The 16,046-nt window shown below is 46.4% G+C and overlaps 1 long non-coding RNA gene across 3 annotated transcripts in view; it reads right to left on the minus strand.

Moving 5' to 3' along the window:
* LOC104007329 (uncharacterized) overlaps positions 1 to 16,046 on the minus strand; it is a 46,921-nt gene that overhangs the window by 22,273 nt on the left and 8,602 nt on the right. The window contains exon 1 of one of the 3 annotated variants that reach the window (XR_010158909.1): positions 15,835 to 16,046. This exon is cut by the window's right edge and continues 1,875 nt beyond it. The exons of 1 other annotated variant lie outside the window; for it this stretch is intronic. This is a non-coding gene — a long non-coding RNA (uncharacterized LOC104007329). One more of the 3 variants, XR_681526.4, reaches the window with a different exon arrangement.

Raw genomic sequence — 16,046 nt, forward strand, 5'->3', positions numbered from 1 at the left:
ACTATATTTATATATATGGGATATGGGCTGAAAAGCACTATAAAATTTATCTGCATGTGTATATGCAAGCAGAGAGAAATGCTGTATTATGTGTATAAATATCAGGTAGCATAAAATAAAATACCCCTGTAGTTGTTTGTTTAGGGACACATTTGGATTGAGTGAGCATTATAACAATCATTTCTTTCAGAGCCACAAAAACATCACACTTTTTAGTTTTAATAAAGTCTAGTTTTTGGCAGTTCTTTTATCACACCTGTCATCTCCTAAGCTTTGCTTAGCCAAAGCACTCAGACTTGAATTTTTGAAATTGTCAATATAGGCCTTCTAATCTTTAAGTCTTAAATTATCTAAGCAGATTAACTACCATTATTCTATGCTTACAGGACTCCAGGGTAAAAGACAGCAGAGAAAATACAACTTTTTTTTTTTTTTTAGGCAATTAAGTCCCTGTGGAGGTTGTGTTTGGGGCATGTATTTGGAATATGGTCCAATGTGTTTATGTAAATAACCAAATAGACATGGTGAGTACATTAATTCCAGTATCTAGATTTATAAGACAGCTCTAAGAAGCTTAATTGTCCCACTTTTAAATTACAAGTTATTCTTAGTTCATATTGGCAATTCTCCAGTTTGCAAGCAATGAATGTCCTGAAGCCAAGGGAGATATCTTGAAGGAAAAAAATAAATAAAAAGAAAAAAAGAAAGCTCATTTTCACAGCAGCGCCTATCTCTGTGGTGACCCGATTTCTGCTATGATCTCCTTTCTGAGATCAAAGCAGGATTAATGTGATTCTTTACTGTTTGCATTGCACATCTCAAAGCTCTGGAGACTTAAGAAATAAGTACAAATGCAGCCCTTGAACAGAGGGGAAACTGAACTTGAGTGGGGTGGGTTAATAGCACGAGGGACAGCTAACTATGAAAAGTTATTTGGGATTTGGAAGGCAATACAGAATTTAGAGTATTTTGTAAGCACTGTTGCTTTCTCTTTTCTCATTTTCTGGGGCAGTCTTTCGGTTGGTTGATGAGGCCAGCACTGAATGTCATCTTATTAATAGTCTCCATAATGACCTTTTAGCTCATTTGGAATGTTTTGCAGCTGCTAGTATGCATGAAAAGGGAAGGGAACCCTGCTGCATGTTTTCACAAGAAAGCACTTTCACATTGCTACAACCAGGCATTTATAAGGAGGATTTAAAAGAGGGGAAAATCTTTTAAAATATCAAAATGTTGAGCTTTTGTGTTTCCACTGCATGTTACATTCCTGGATACTGGAACCCCTAAAGGGTGAGTGTTTCGGCAGCCTTTCAGAATTGCTTGCTCTTTTGTTGAAGAAAAGGCAAGTCCCATATTCCTGGGATCTCAGAAGGTGAAAAGAAAATCGCTTTTATTTTTAATGCTTAGTGTACACACTACTTGGGAAGGGAGAAGCTCCCCTCCTCCAAAAACGTGACTGTGATTTTACCTGCATTACCTAGAAGAGGGCACGCCACAGTGTAGCCCAATTTGCAATTTTATTTGGACTCAGTACTCTATGGGAGAACAGGATCGCGGGGCTGGGGGTGAAGGTTTTCTCAGCCTGGAATGTGACACCACGGTTTCCACTCTCGGCTTATACAATTCCACCCAAAGCTCAACTTTTCCACAACTCTGCAAGCCTAGCCACACAAAGACATCCATACAACAAGAAGTCCCAACACCTGCAGCCCATTCAACCAGCTGAGCCCTGCTTTTTCACAGGGTACAGAATTTCTCGGACAACTTCTTCATGTTCCCTCTTCCAAGTTCTTTTAGGTTAGCACTCGCCCTGTCTTTTCTCTCACCATTTCCTCCCCCTTCCTCTCCTGCCCTGGCTGGAGACCACACTCTAAACCTGTCCTCGCTACTCGGCCAAAGCCCAGGAGGGGACCTGAGATGAAGGTAGTGCAGGGTAGAACAGGGAGAGAGTTCTCTACACGACCGCACACCAGGGGACCGGGGGTCCTTGCTGCGTAACCCCTGCCTTGGCACCCAAGGAAATTCCACCTACTTTTTCTTAACGTCCCTTATACCAGTCCCGCGTGGAGCCAGAAGATGCGGGGAGCTTGGAGTCAGGCTCTTTCTAGGGAGTTGGGAAGGGGGTCCCACGTGCTGGAGCGCCGGCGGCCGCAACCCAGCACCTACACCTTCGCCTCTGCGGTCCTGGCGGCGCCGGACTCCCACTGCCCACCCCAAGCTCCTACCTGAAGGGGAAATTCACCCGAAGAACCTTGTGAGTTGCCTCAACTGGAAAAGGAGTTGGGTCCAGAACACAATTCTCAGGGCCAAGAATAAAGGAGACAGAATCTCAGTACCTAAATACTCTATGCTCGCCCCCTAACTGTTTTCACCACAACAAACAAGCAAATTGGACTTTCTTGGGCCGTTTCCTTGCATTATTTAGCTTCATCTGACGGTGTCAACTGTTTTCTCATTATTATGCTGAATTTCTTAACAAGGAAACTTTCAGCTGAACTAAGATTGTTTGGAATCCATAACAAGGATTGTTCGGAATCTGTAACTAGGAATTGTGGCTGTCTGGAAGAAGTCGCCTGAACATTCTATTGGAAAAGTTCGGAACATCAATAACAACTCACCCTCTGCCTTTCTCTTTCTAATTTTATACTATTATTGTCTGTGCAGCCCTGGTTTGCCCAGCGGTGTCCTATCACGGGGAAACAGTCATGTAGCTAAAATCATAGTAGTGAGGGACCCACGATTCGTTTAAAAAATGTGAAGTTTTAAAATGTTGGATTTTTTTGAAGCTTGAACTACTATCTGAAATCTCGAATACAATTAGTCGTTGCGTCTTAAAGGCCTTTATATCATTGAAAATTTCCTAACAGCCTGTATAACTTTGAAACAAAACGTTAGTGTTATAATTCAATAAAAGTTATTTAATTATTAAAACACAGTGAGGGCCTCAAAAGTTTTATAGCTTCTGTCAAGACATTGCTAATGTGTGTGTGTGTGTACATATATATGTACACACATATATATGTACACACACACACACATATATATATACATATACATATATATGTCAAGGAAGAAGCAAACCCAGATTTTAGGGTTGGATCTTTATTTAATATGTAATATCTATGAGGTATCCAAGTCCAGAAATCAACTCACCAGTTCTGTATAGGATTCTGTATGGAGATCAAATCTGGGATTTCTAAAGTTAAGAATTCAGGCCTTGGAAATGGATTAGATTAGATCTACCTGAGCTTATTTTAAAAAGAAAGAGAGGGAGGGAGAGAGAGAGACAGGGAGAGAAAAGAGAGACAGACAGACAGAATATACATATACATATATATATAGAGAGAGAGAGAGAGAGAAATAGAGTATGTGTGTTATAGGCTGTTTTTTTTAAGATCTCATTTTTAAATGTCCTGTTTTGGATGTGATCCCTTGAGTTCAATACATGATCTTTTTCAACTTGCAAAGAATCTAAGTTTTGAGGAAGGGAAGCACAGGCTTCAGCCTCTATTTCATATTTTTAAAGTCACAGCATACCAACTCTTATATTTCCTAACTTAGAAACAAAACTTAAAAGGTAAATTTGGAACATCAACTTAAAAGAGACACATAATAGAGGATAACTTATCTATATCTATCTGTATATCTATATATCTTTACAGAAATAAATGTTTTTAAATTAGTAAAGATGTAAGGGTAATTAAATTATATAGTATCCTGAAATACATAACATGGGAGGAGGGCCTTAAAAATTATTCCATCTAGCAATACTTGTATATACACAACTAGTAAGAAGTCCATAACTATCAATAGCCAGCAGTGCTTGCAAATTATATTGAATTGAAACGCTACTGAAAGAGTTTATCTTTCATTGTAGTTTGGAATTGTGTGAAGGTATGTTATGTACATGATCTATGTATATATAATTCTTATACTTTATATATATTTAGACATGCACTTCTTTTTAAATGTTTATGTGGTTAGTCACTTTAAGAGCATCAAAATAAATTGTGCGTTGGCTTACACTATCTCCCAGATATTCACAAACACTGATGAACAAAAATCTTTATATAGGAAATGAAGAGCTACCCATTTAAAGAAAAGAATGGAAAGGGGAACTCGATTTATTCTCATTTGTTTATCGCTAGATTTCCCCCCACCCCCCTGCAAATTCATTTGAATAGCTTTCAAGCCGGAAAATGGAAATGTGGCTCCTGCCCTCTATTTCAGCGGCAGCAGCAGCGTCCTGGCAACAGCGCAATTTTCTATCATCAAGGATAAATGGCATCGAACAGAACATTCTGATAAAAAAAAAAAAAGAAAGAAAAAGAAAGAAAGAAAGAAAAAAAGCTTCAGCCCAAGGAGCCCATGATTGCTGGCCTTCCTGTCTGTCATCCCTTTACAAAATCCTCTCCGCAAACCTGAGCGGCATGCTGTCAGAGCTAATAACGTCTTCTGAAGGGGCTGGGGGGCGGGGGGAGCACAGTCTTCCCTGCACAATGTTCCCATTTATTAAATCGAGTGCTTATTTTAAAATTGCAAATATCTTTGTTTGGTTCACTGAAAATTAAAACCAAGATGTAGGAAGCTACATGATGCGACAATTATTCGTGTCATATCAGAGAATCAAACCCCTATCTCTCCCTTCTCCTGGTTAAGGTTGGATGAGGGGGAAGGGGGAGTTTGGGGGTATCCGGGACAGGAGGTTTCTGGTGGAAAAATACAAATCGGTTCGCCCTGCAGGTAAGCTGAGAGTAATTGAAAGCCGGAGCAGCGATGCCTGTTTCTACCAGGAAGAAAGAGCTAACTGTGATTCCAGGAGCGCGTGTGGGCGCGGTCCTCGCCGCGACGCCGCGCGCGGGTCAGGCTCAACTGCGAACCTTGCCACCGAGCTTTCCCGCGGGAGGCTTCGAATATAACCGTGCCTATTTCTCGCCTACTGAGATTTCTTTCCAGAAAAGGACATTCTCCTGCTCCGAGGAAATGGATCCCTGAGGTCCCCATGTCCGCACACGGTGTCCTGGAGGAGTTTAGAGGACACTCCTGGGGCCCTTCCCTGTGTAGTACGCTTATTCCCGAGGTGGGGGCTGAGAATCGAAGAGCAGCGCCCCCCCACACTGGGATTGGGGGTGGTCGAGGGGCTACAGATGCCCGCATTGGGCTTCTTAGCGGCCTAGGCTGATGCCTGGAGGTAGAGGGGATTGGGTTTGGCTGGCGACTAGCTTTAGTGCCCATCGAGTTCCTGGGACACCCAAGTTCAGCACTTCTGCATGAAACCGAAACGGCCAGGGAGGGGTGGAGTGGGCCGAGGCTGAGGGAGCGGCGGTGTTGACGCCCTCTTCCCACCCAGGATCGATCGATCGGTAGGGAATTTTTAATCTTTGGGAAGGAGAGGTGAGGAAGCGGACCGAAAACGAGGGGAAAATTCGAATTTAATATCCTGTATAGGAGGTCAAAAGAAAACAAATGATGGCGAGGAATGCAGAGGGCCCTAAATGGACCCTAAGATGAAGTACGGGTGGTGGCTGGAGAGCTGGGACTGGAAGGTGGGGCTGGGGGAGACGGGTAAGCAGCTTGCTTTGGTGAGGAGCTCCCACGCTGAGAACGATGGGAGGAGGGAATGATGGGGAAACCTTTGTTTAATGAGGAAACCTAATTATTGCGCATCTGGAAGCCTTAGTCCCTACTACCAGACGAAGGCGGGTACCTGAGGGATGCAGTGCGCATGCCCGAGCCGTCGGATTTGCATGATAAGGCTCGCACGTGAGCCAACTCCGGCGCAGCCCAGGCTGTGCCGCGGCCGCCAATGGAATCTTGCTCCTACTGCGCCTCCAGGTCACATTGACATCTCGGTTTCCCCACAATAGGCCTTTAAAACCCACTTTAAAAATAAAAAAGTGTTTTAGTATTGATTCTCGCCTAGACACGGAAGATGTCTGTAGGAAACTGACACGGTTTAGAACTACGACTACATTACTACAAGCAAGGGTTAAAGTATTCAGAATTTAAGAAAAAGTTAGAAGGCCGGAGAGAGGGGGCTGTTTAAAGAGCTCTGGCGGGAAGTCAAGGAATCCTGGGACTGCTGCCTTCGGAGCCCTGAGGCTAGGGCCAAAGCTGAATCTCTCTGAGCCTTACCTGTCACGTGAAAATCACACCTACCTCATTAACCAAAGGAGCCTCAAAAGCAGAAACATTACCTGTGCAGGCCTGGCTTGAGAAAGCAACCCAAACTGAGAAAGCAACCCAAACCCACCCTTTCTCCACCTCATCCCCAGCCACACCTGGTGGCCAGGGAGATGCAAACTAGAACACCTGTATTCCATCTCTCTCCCTTTCCCAGACACCAAAGTGGTCTGTGGGGTGAGGGCCATGTGTTAGCTCCCTCCTCTGTGAAATGCTGCTAATTTTAGAAGGGCAGAAAAGAGAAAGGTAGAGAAGTGGCATGAATCACCACCATGGCTAGGCCTCTTGTCTCCACCCATGCTCTGAGGCTGGAAAGATGAGATTCTCTGGGGCTATAGAAAGGGTGGGCCAGCTGGGAACTATTACCCATCCTGCCCCTTCTGCACACCAAGGCTGCTCCCTGCCCTTCCTGAAGCACCATTCTGACTGTTACCAACCAACCACCTTGTATTCTTCTCACTATATATTCCTGCCAGAATTGCTGCCTACACATGGGCCTCCAGCGTCCCTAAGAGTGCTCATACCCTGTGACAAGAAAACCATTTGTTCTTACTGAAATAAAACATGTGGGGATTGTCATTTGCAGTTCTTCTCCCCTTTTGTGTAATTCACAAGTCTCTGATGTAGGATTAGGCTTCAAATGCATTTGGTCAAGTACATACATTTTAGTACTCAGCTTAAACAATGTCATGCTTAAAAGCACCTCAGCAATGCCTCTGTTTGTCTCTAGGTCTTTGTCACCCTCCAGGCCTATGATTATAACATGGCTTTTTGTTTCTTTTTTGAGAATGTGAACCAGAGCCCCACCCCAGCCCTCCAAAATGCAAGACACTAAAAAGTGACCTCAAGGTCTTACCTGCTCATCTAAAATCAATATTATTTGACCAATGAGTATTATGTCACATATCATGTAAGCATATAGCTTCCAATAGCCAAGCCATGTCTATTTTCAAATAAGGAGATACCTACCGAACCTTCGGAAATGCCAGCTGGTAGTTTCTGTATAGAACAACGAACTTTCTCACAATAGTGTTTTTGGATTGTCTTTGAAAAAGGTAAGCTTTCTCTAAACTGGCCCAATAAAATCAAAAGAGTGTTGGCTTCAATCATATAAGGCTGCAAAATGAGATAGCCATGTTGTCTAAAATACTTCTTGAACACTTTGGATTTTAGAACACTTTTTCTTATAATAGACTTCTCTTTGTGCTTTAAGGAATAGGATAACGGTGTGTTTGAAAGGAAATACAGACCATAAAAAAGTCCATTAGCCAATCAATAATTGTCACAATCCTCAATTAAAGCAAAATTATCTTTCCTTGTCCTATAAGTGGCTGGAATAAACAAAGAAATTTTTCTTCTTGAGCATTTTAGGTAAAATTGAACGAATATAAGTCTCAAATTCATGTTCTGGTCTCTTTCTAAGGCAGGTTTCAGATCATCCATAAGGCTAACTTTGATGACAACTCTCTGTCATCTCTGAAGAAGGAAAGATCAGCAGGCTGGGGGGTCTAGAGAGGGACACTGCAGTGTGGGCTCTGGACAGTGACCAGGAACCCATCATTGGCCACAACTTCAGGCTCTGGAGCTGCTGTTCACAGGCATCTTCAACTCCCACCTAGACTGCCCTGCAACGTCTCTTTGTCTCACATTTGTGCTGACTTCCCATTGGCTCCTTCTCATTCCCCACTGTCACGGCTGGCCCTCAGCACCCTATGCCAGCAAGGCTAGTTGATTAAAAAACTATATACAAATATTCACACACTGAGCTGGGAGCATTTCCTTCCCATGTAGCAAAGCCCCTCTGATTTAAGACTGGTCAAATTAATAGGAAACAGCAAAGGAGGTTAAAGAGGGAAATTATTGAGGACAATGACTGCAGACATGCAGTCTACAGTGCAGAGTCTGCCTTTTCCTGAGGATTCAGAGCTGTGCCCACAAATCAGATGGGCAGAACAATCCCCCATCCCACCCCCCATGTTTGGGGTCATTAGAATTAGAGGTAGCTTCAGGGGATTCCCTTTCCTCTAGCATGGGTCAGCCAGGAGGCAAGAAGGAGGCTAGGAGGCTGGGGACCCTCATCAGTCCCACTAAGCCTCCAGAAGGTATCTTTTCCATCTGCCCTACTTGCTCCCCCAGTGGGTCCCGCGTGCCTAGCCCCCACACCCCCGCCTTGCGGGAGTTATTTTAAGGACACTAAATGTGCTCCAGGAAGCTTTCCCCTCTCTCCCTCTCCCTCTCTCCCTCCCTCTCTCTCTCTCTCTCTTTCTGTCTCTCTTCCTCTCCTACTCTCTCCCTCTCTCTCCTGGGAGCTAACCCAAGCCTGTGCACCGGAGGGCAGCTGACAGCTGAGCGTGGCGGGGGCGGGGTTGGGGGTGGGGAGGTGGCGGTTGTTCCAAGCGCAGGATTCTGGAGTCCACCGGCGCTTGGGCAGGTAGCAAGCAGAGCTAGCTGCACGTTGCCCCGGCCGGCGTTTTCAAACAACTTGAATTACAGGCTACATCTTGAATATGAATTAGCCTTCCGCACTGGTGTGAATTCGCTTTGAAACTCAACTTGTCAAGTATGGTTTTAATTAAACATCTTCCGGCCTCGAAAGATTACATGTTTTGTAAAATATATTCTAGCATGAAATTTACTTCCACGATCTGAAATTAGTTTTTTGGTAAATGTTTTCATAAAAAAGAAATACGAGGTGTGTGTGTGAGAGAGAGAGAGAGAAGAGAAGGGGGGTATGAAGTAGTTTATATTCACTGCCTTCCTTTAAAACGTCCTACCAGCTGGACTTGGAGCCTGACAGGTCCCGGGTCCCAGGTCCCAGGCAGCCCCGGCCGGGGCAGGGCCAAGACCGCGCGCCCAGGACAAGTAAGTAACTCAAACCCGCCCCGGCAAGCGTGGCCCAAGCTGCTTTTGCAGTTGGGGACAATTGAGCGGACACACAAGTTAATCCCGCACTGATTTGTTTCGGATCCATCTGCAGGACGCCTGATGCCTCCCCCTTGGCTGCTGCAGCGGACACCTGCCTCCCTCCCCATCCCAGACTGCTCTGCTTGTCCCATGAAAGCAGAGAAAAGAAACCACAGGGTGCGGAACGGACCTCAGTAGTATTCAAGACAACACTTCACCGTGAAATGTAAAGTTCTCCTTTAAGAATTCCTGCCTAATATTGAGAACAACAGCCATGTCAATTGATAGCCGTTCTAACAGACAGTCCGAACTGCTCCAAACCACTCTAAAAGCTTGCCTTGATGGAGAAGGGGCCTCTGGGGCCTCTCTATCACCTGCCTGGGGGCCTCTATTTCCCAAGTAGCCCTCAAAGAAAAAAGACCCTATGCTCCCGCGTAGGGGTAGGAAAAGTGCCTGCTATGATGGGTCTTTCTATTCAATACAGAATTAAGAGTTGGGTCCCTGTGGAATTCTCTTCCTAACTACTCTCTGAGGAACCAGCCAATTCTGACGGGATTTGCTGGATCCGAGCAAAACTTGGCGCACATGGGGTGGGGTGTGATGGGGAGCAGGAGGGAGGGGGGCGCATCTCCTTTCTTCCAGATAATTGGGACCCAGCAAAGAAGGAGGGGTGGAGCGGTAGGGAGAGTTATTTGCCGTCCTCAACTGAAATAGGCAAAACCAATAACGCACCTCGCTTTTCGCCCTGTTTACTCCATCCCCATTCAGTGATTGGCAAAGCAGGCCCTGAAGGCAAAGGCAATAATTGCTCCGCGCTCTCCTTACTAGGGAAATGTGTAGGCATTTGAAGTGTACTAAAAATAAACGAAGGAGCGAGAAAATGAAAAGGGGACAGAGTGACAATTTGCGGCAATTAAAGCGTCTGCGCGCTGTTGCCGGAGGAACAGGGACCCACAGCGGTTTTTGTTTTCCCAGGCTTGATGATGTGACTAACTCGTTAGAGAATTTGCGTCCTAGGTTGTGTGTGTGTGTGTGTGTGTGTGTGTACTTGCGTGTGTGTGTGTATACGCGCGTGAGCATTCAGCAACCCAGGAGCCCACAGCAATGGCCGGATCCGTGGGGGAGGAGAGAGCCTAGAACCCTAAAAACTCCTTTGGCCTCGAGAAAGACCCCGGTGCAGCTCTCTACCCTAACCCCTAAGCCCCTCTCAAGTGAGAGCCTCTCAGTTAGTACTCAGTTGCCACGTCTCGCAGGAACTTTGGAGCAAGTTTTCAGCTCCCAGGTGTCCAACCTTTAAAAGGAAAAGCATAATACTACTAACCTTTCTTTCACGACCACGCGAAACGCAAAGGATGTGGAGTGGGGAGGGGAGGAAAAAAAGGGGCGGCCAGCCAAATCAAAGCTTGGGAGACATTTTGACAGTGCGCTTGAAATAATGCTCTTAATTTTTGGAAGGTTTTCAAGAAGGGGGTGGGGGGCACGTGGGAGAACCACAACTTTCTCCTGTCTGTCACTCAAGCGGCCAGAGAGGGCTCCAACCTCCAGCTCCCGCGGCAACACACAGTGGGAAATTGCTTCAAGATACAGTGGGGCTCTATTCTTTCTCTACCCCTGCCCCGCCTTTCCCGAGCAGTGAACTTCACAGAGAGGGTGGTAAGGGAGGGTTATCCTGGGTGTCAAAAATCTGTGCATAGCCTGAGATCAGAAGAGTTAACCCCAGGCCCTAGACCCAGCCCAGCGGCCAAACTGGCACCCCGTGCTGATCAGCCCCCGCATCCCCATATCTGCATCCCCATATCTACCTCCCCAGTCGGGGGTGGTGAGGTTTGGGGGAGGGGGGTGACACTACCATATGCATCCACCACCTAAGTCCAGCCCAGGCTGGCTTCAATGAAAGCTGGCAAATCCGGCGAATCTCGCAGAAATTTTCTTCGAACTTAATTCAATTTTAAAGTGGATTTTTACTATTAAAAACGCTGCCGAGCAACACATTGAATTAATCTGACTGTACGGTTTTAATTACAGTGAGGGTTTCTCTACAAATCTGTACAAGACAGTGGCTGGCTCTTGGAGGATCTCTGCCTCCTGAATTCCATTATCGGGCCCCTGGTTCCCTGCAGACGGCAGCGCGTGGGAGCCAGCTGCGGTGCGAGCGTTCAGTCGCCCTCTGCTTCTGCCGGGCCTCCTGGCTCCTGTCCCTCCTCCCTTCCTTCATCCCAGCCCCATGGAGAGCCCAGGATTCCTGCCTGTCATTTGAGACTGCTGAACTGATATCCTGAAACGCTACCCTTGCTTTTTAAACTCTTGGGCCCCAGACTTTTGAGCCCCTTGAGCATCGTTCTTAAAGTGGCTCGTTTTGTCTGGGAGGGTGACCTCTTGTGTAGTGTTTTTTGAAGGGTTCTCCTGCTTCGACTTAGCAGCTGTTAGAGTGGGCAGCGTGATGCCCAGGCTGTTTGAGGGGAAAGCAGGTTAGGAAATGGGGAGGAGAAAGGGGTAGAAGACTAGTGGATGAAGAGCTTGGTTTGGGGGAGTCTAGGCCCCCCACCTCCAGCCCTACCCCCACCCCCATCTCCACCTCCTGGCCCTAGAGGAAATATACATGGCGTAGATCTGCAGGTAACAGGGCTGCTTTTATCAGCTCTCATTTTGTTCATTTGTTGTGCAATTAGCATTGTAGGGCAATGGTACCTAGCAAACAGGACCAGGTAGAAAACTTAAACACAAAAGGAAGCCGACTCATACTCAAACTCTTTTGTCCACTCTCTTATGTTCTTTTTCTAACTCTCTTTCTATGTCCCCTGCTTTTGTCCCATTCTCTCCTTCCCTCCTCACAAAGTATGTGCGAGTAAAGACAGTGAATCCAAATATGAACCAGCAAAATGGACGCAACCTCTCAATGTGTATTTAAAGAATTGGAGGCTTTGAGCTCTGTCGGGGAAGGGCCCCACTCGGCAGAGTGCAAGGGATGAGGAGCATTTTGGCTCTCTGCACAAAATTTGTAAAACCTGCCAGGAAAAAAAAACCAGTAATTATTCCATTCCCAGGGTAGTGGGAAGGGGGCTCTCTTTCTCCTAGATGTGTGTGTGTGTGTGTGTGTGTGTGTGTGTCTGTGTGTGTGCGCGCGCGCGCGCGCGCTTTAAGGGAGTCTCTTTTCTCAACAAGAAAAAAAAGAAAGAGAGAGAGAATGAATGGGCACAGTTGGGAGAATGGAATGTGAAAAAACAAAAACAACCTTAGCTTCTAAGGGCATTCAAATTTGTTGCCCTCTAAAAAAGTTTTGCTAAAAAACTAATAAATTACATTTCCATTTATTGGGATATTCCCACATAAAGGAGATAAGGAGTATTTATGAACAGATATGAGTATAAAAGTCACCAGTTCATATATATCACAAGAGTAGACAGATACAGAACAAACTCACCCTCTCTCTTTCTCATGAAAAACGGTTTTCATTTATTTTTCTGTTATAACAAGAGGACCAACATGATAGCAAGGGGATGTTTTCATCCCAGGTTTTCCTGAAGAGTTGTCCCAAGCAGGGCTGTCCTTTAATGTTAGGCATTTTCGGTGACCTTGCTATTGTTACTGCTGATGAAGCGATGAAGGAATTAAACAGAAGATGCTTGGAGGCATTTAGGAAGACAGCTACATTAACTCCTTATTATGCCTAAAAATAGTCTACTGTTTCCTGTTGATACTTGTTCCCTACCACTATAAGGCTGTATTTATCCTCCAATGGTCAGGGGTCCCTGCTTTCCAAAGACTGGCTTGCTTAAAGCTGACTTCTAACACCCCCTCCCTTCTCCCTTTGCTCTGATATATTTCCCATCAGGGCAAATATGGAGAGCTCAACCTTAGCGTAGCCTACAGATTGAAAAGACAGACATCAGCATTTAACTTGTTTTATTCTAAGTGTTTAAACATTGTTGAGTCCTTTTTTTCCTGGGCTTAGAGGAGTGTTTTTGTATTAGGAGTGGGGTCCTATGCTTGTTAAAAGAGAAAAAAGAGAGGATTTGAGGGGAGAGGGCAGACAAGCAGGCCGACCTCTGTATACAATCCTAAAATGAGGGAAGGTAGAAACATGTGCTGCTTTTCCCCTAAATCAATTCTGGGCACAGCACATCAGCTCCCTCTATTAAGAAAGCCTTGGGTGCTCACACACTTGGGAATGGAGTCATGGAGAAGGCAAATGATGTTTAGTTTGAGAAGCTGGTTAGCTTTGTTTTCATAACTCCACTGGACTCCAAGTTTGAAAATGCCTGGAGCAGGAGCCTGTAGGTTGGGACAGGCATAGTTAACATTCTCCAAATTGGACAGTCTTGAAAAACTCTGTGAAGCCCCCTGTGGGAGCCAGTGTCATGTCAGAGTTTTCTAACTGGCTATTCTTGGGACCTATGATTAGAGAGATGAGGAAAGTGTTATCCCCAAACTTAAGTGAGACTCTTTCTAAACATGGGGTAAACTGAGGCCACTTTTTAACTGGATTTGGGGGCATCTAAGAGAGAAGGGTGTTAATATGGACAATACAGCTTATCACCACAGACAAGAACACCAATGTTTCCTTGTGTAGACTGATACTTTTGCAACTCCTGAAGATGCCATCACTGGCAAGAGGCAGCTCCCATGTGCCCCAGAGCTTTCACTGTTGTCTGTGTGTTGGGGGAGGGGAGAAAGTCGTGCGGGTTACCAGGATATCAGGCACCCTTTCCTTACATACATACACAAACAGAGTTTTACAGTATATTGAATGAGGAAAAGACTAGCAAGTTTTTTTTTTTTTTCACCAATGTCTCCCGTTGAGAAGGGGCTATGTAAGTCAATACTGAGTAATTTCTTTGAATTCAAAGGCTATTTATCCAGGTCTAATTTCTTTAGAATTAAAGTGATAACTGAGCTCAACTTAGCAACCAAACCCATCCAGGTCCTGCCTGGTTTGAATGTACTTCTACAGCCCGTGAGGCTGCAAAACCACTTCGGGCACCCCAAAGCATTTCCAGGCCTACATGCGTGAGCAAACACCGGTCCAGACCAGGAACAGCAGGAGATTCTTTGACCCAAGAGCCCATTCCTCCAACAGTGGCCTCCGGCAGACCCGGGAGGTCTTGTGTTGGCAATACACAAGCATTTCTCTCTAAATAACATTGACACTCGCAATACAAATTCCAACATCTCAACACCTTAAAAAGCAAAAAGCAGCTTAGGCCTCAAATCCTGCCTAGTGAATATGACCCTCACTTACTACAAGCCCTAAAAGAGCCTTAGGGCTCCTACTCCAGATTGCAGGGTTTACTTTTATTTTGAATGATAAAGACTTCGAGGGCCTTGCCCGCCCTCCTCCTCCCACCCGCAAGGGTTGGCCCGCGTTCCCCTGCGGGCGAGACAAAGAAGCGGGAGCCAGGACCCGGCTGGCGCCTAACCCGGCGCCGGGGCCTTGAGCCCCTGAGGTGTGCGCCTTCCTGCAAGGCCCCAAAGAACCTGAGTCTTTGCCCCTTGCTGAAGGGTTGGAAGTGCGGGCTGGACTAGTGCAAACAAGAGTGACTCCAACCGCCTTACTTCAGCTCATTACCGTCACCCATGAAACCGGAATGAAGGACTGGGAAGCCAATCTGCCGCGTTCAATTGGAGAGAAATGACTGTCGGAAGAGGCCCTGCGGTAAATAGCCTCTGAGCCGCGAACTCTATGCGCCGTGGCCGGTGGCAGAGGCCACACCTGGCAGCCACTCGTGGCGCGCCACCTTGGCATGTTGTGTGCGGGTCACATTATCTCCAGTTTTCCATTCTCGATACTGGCAGGAAAGTCTGATAGTCAGGCCTGAAGTTTAGATTCCATCCCGCAAGCGCAGAGATATCACACCAAGTGGGACCCCTCGCTCGTTCCACTTCCCAGCCCCTGACTGTCTCTGAGCTCAGACTGGGTCGCCCAGCAGGTTTCAGCAGGACCTTTACCATGCACCACAACTACCACCTCAGTGCAGCTGCTTCACTGGAACAGAGTGCAAGGATTTTAGCCACTAACTATTAGGGGAAGGTTGAGAGCCCTGAAGCTACAACCCGGACAATCCCAGCCTTCCCGGCTTCCTCAGCAATCAAATGAGAAAAAAAAATCCCCTTGCAAGTAGAGGCAGCTGCACTCTGGATACAGTGCTCAATTGCAGGGACCTTCCGAGGCCCTGCCACGACATACTCTAATTGGGGTGCAGCCAGAGTTGCAGGAAGCTGGCAAGGAAAGCGGTGCACCTGTGAGCATAAAGCGAAAAACATAGACAAGCACAGGGTGGGGGTGTAGGGGGTGAAACGCCTTCACGGTGTTAACAACAAGCTGCAGGGTATAAAGCAATAAAACTGCCACGTCTACCTGCTGGTATTGAGGACGTTACAAACAGTCTCGGCGCGCAGCCCGCGTGTACCGAGAGCGCACTAGGGTTGGGAGTGGGAAGGTGGGGTGGGAAATCTTCTCTTTTCCTGACATTCCCTTCTGTCCCCCACCCCCCACATCTCCCCCTTACTTAGCCCACCTTTCTTTTTCCATGAAGCTTTTCTGTTGTTGTTTTAATTCATTGCCGATTTGTAAACGTGTAGATCGTGTTACTGGTTCGCGTGTTAAAGTGCACCTCTTGTTAAAAGGTAGGGAACAGGGCACGCCACTTAAAAATGAATTCAGAGTTACTGAACCGGCTCCCCAGACTCAAGAACTTAAGCGCAACGGGCTGGGAAAAGGAGGGGGAGAGGAGCGCAAACGCCGCTGACCTGGGAACTCGGAGGAAACTCGCGGGCAGCGAGCTTCAGGTCTTCTGATACATTGAAGGAAAGAAAGAAAGACAGAAAAAGAAAAAAACAAACTGTCCTGGAGATAGCTAGACATCCAGGGCTGGGAGCTGGGAAAATCAATTGGCATAAGCCGCTGCCGGCGGGCTTCGCGCAACGTAAAAAACAAAGTCCAAGCTGCTCCATCTGCAGCC

This window comes from Pan troglodytes, chromosome 6, assembly GCF_028858775.2.
Source record: "Pan troglodytes isolate AG18354 chromosome 6, NHGRI_mPanTro3-v2.0_pri, whole genome shotgun sequence".
In the NCBI taxonomy this organism is placed as follows: Eukaryota; Metazoa; Chordata; class Mammalia; order Primates; family Hominidae; genus Pan; species Pan troglodytes.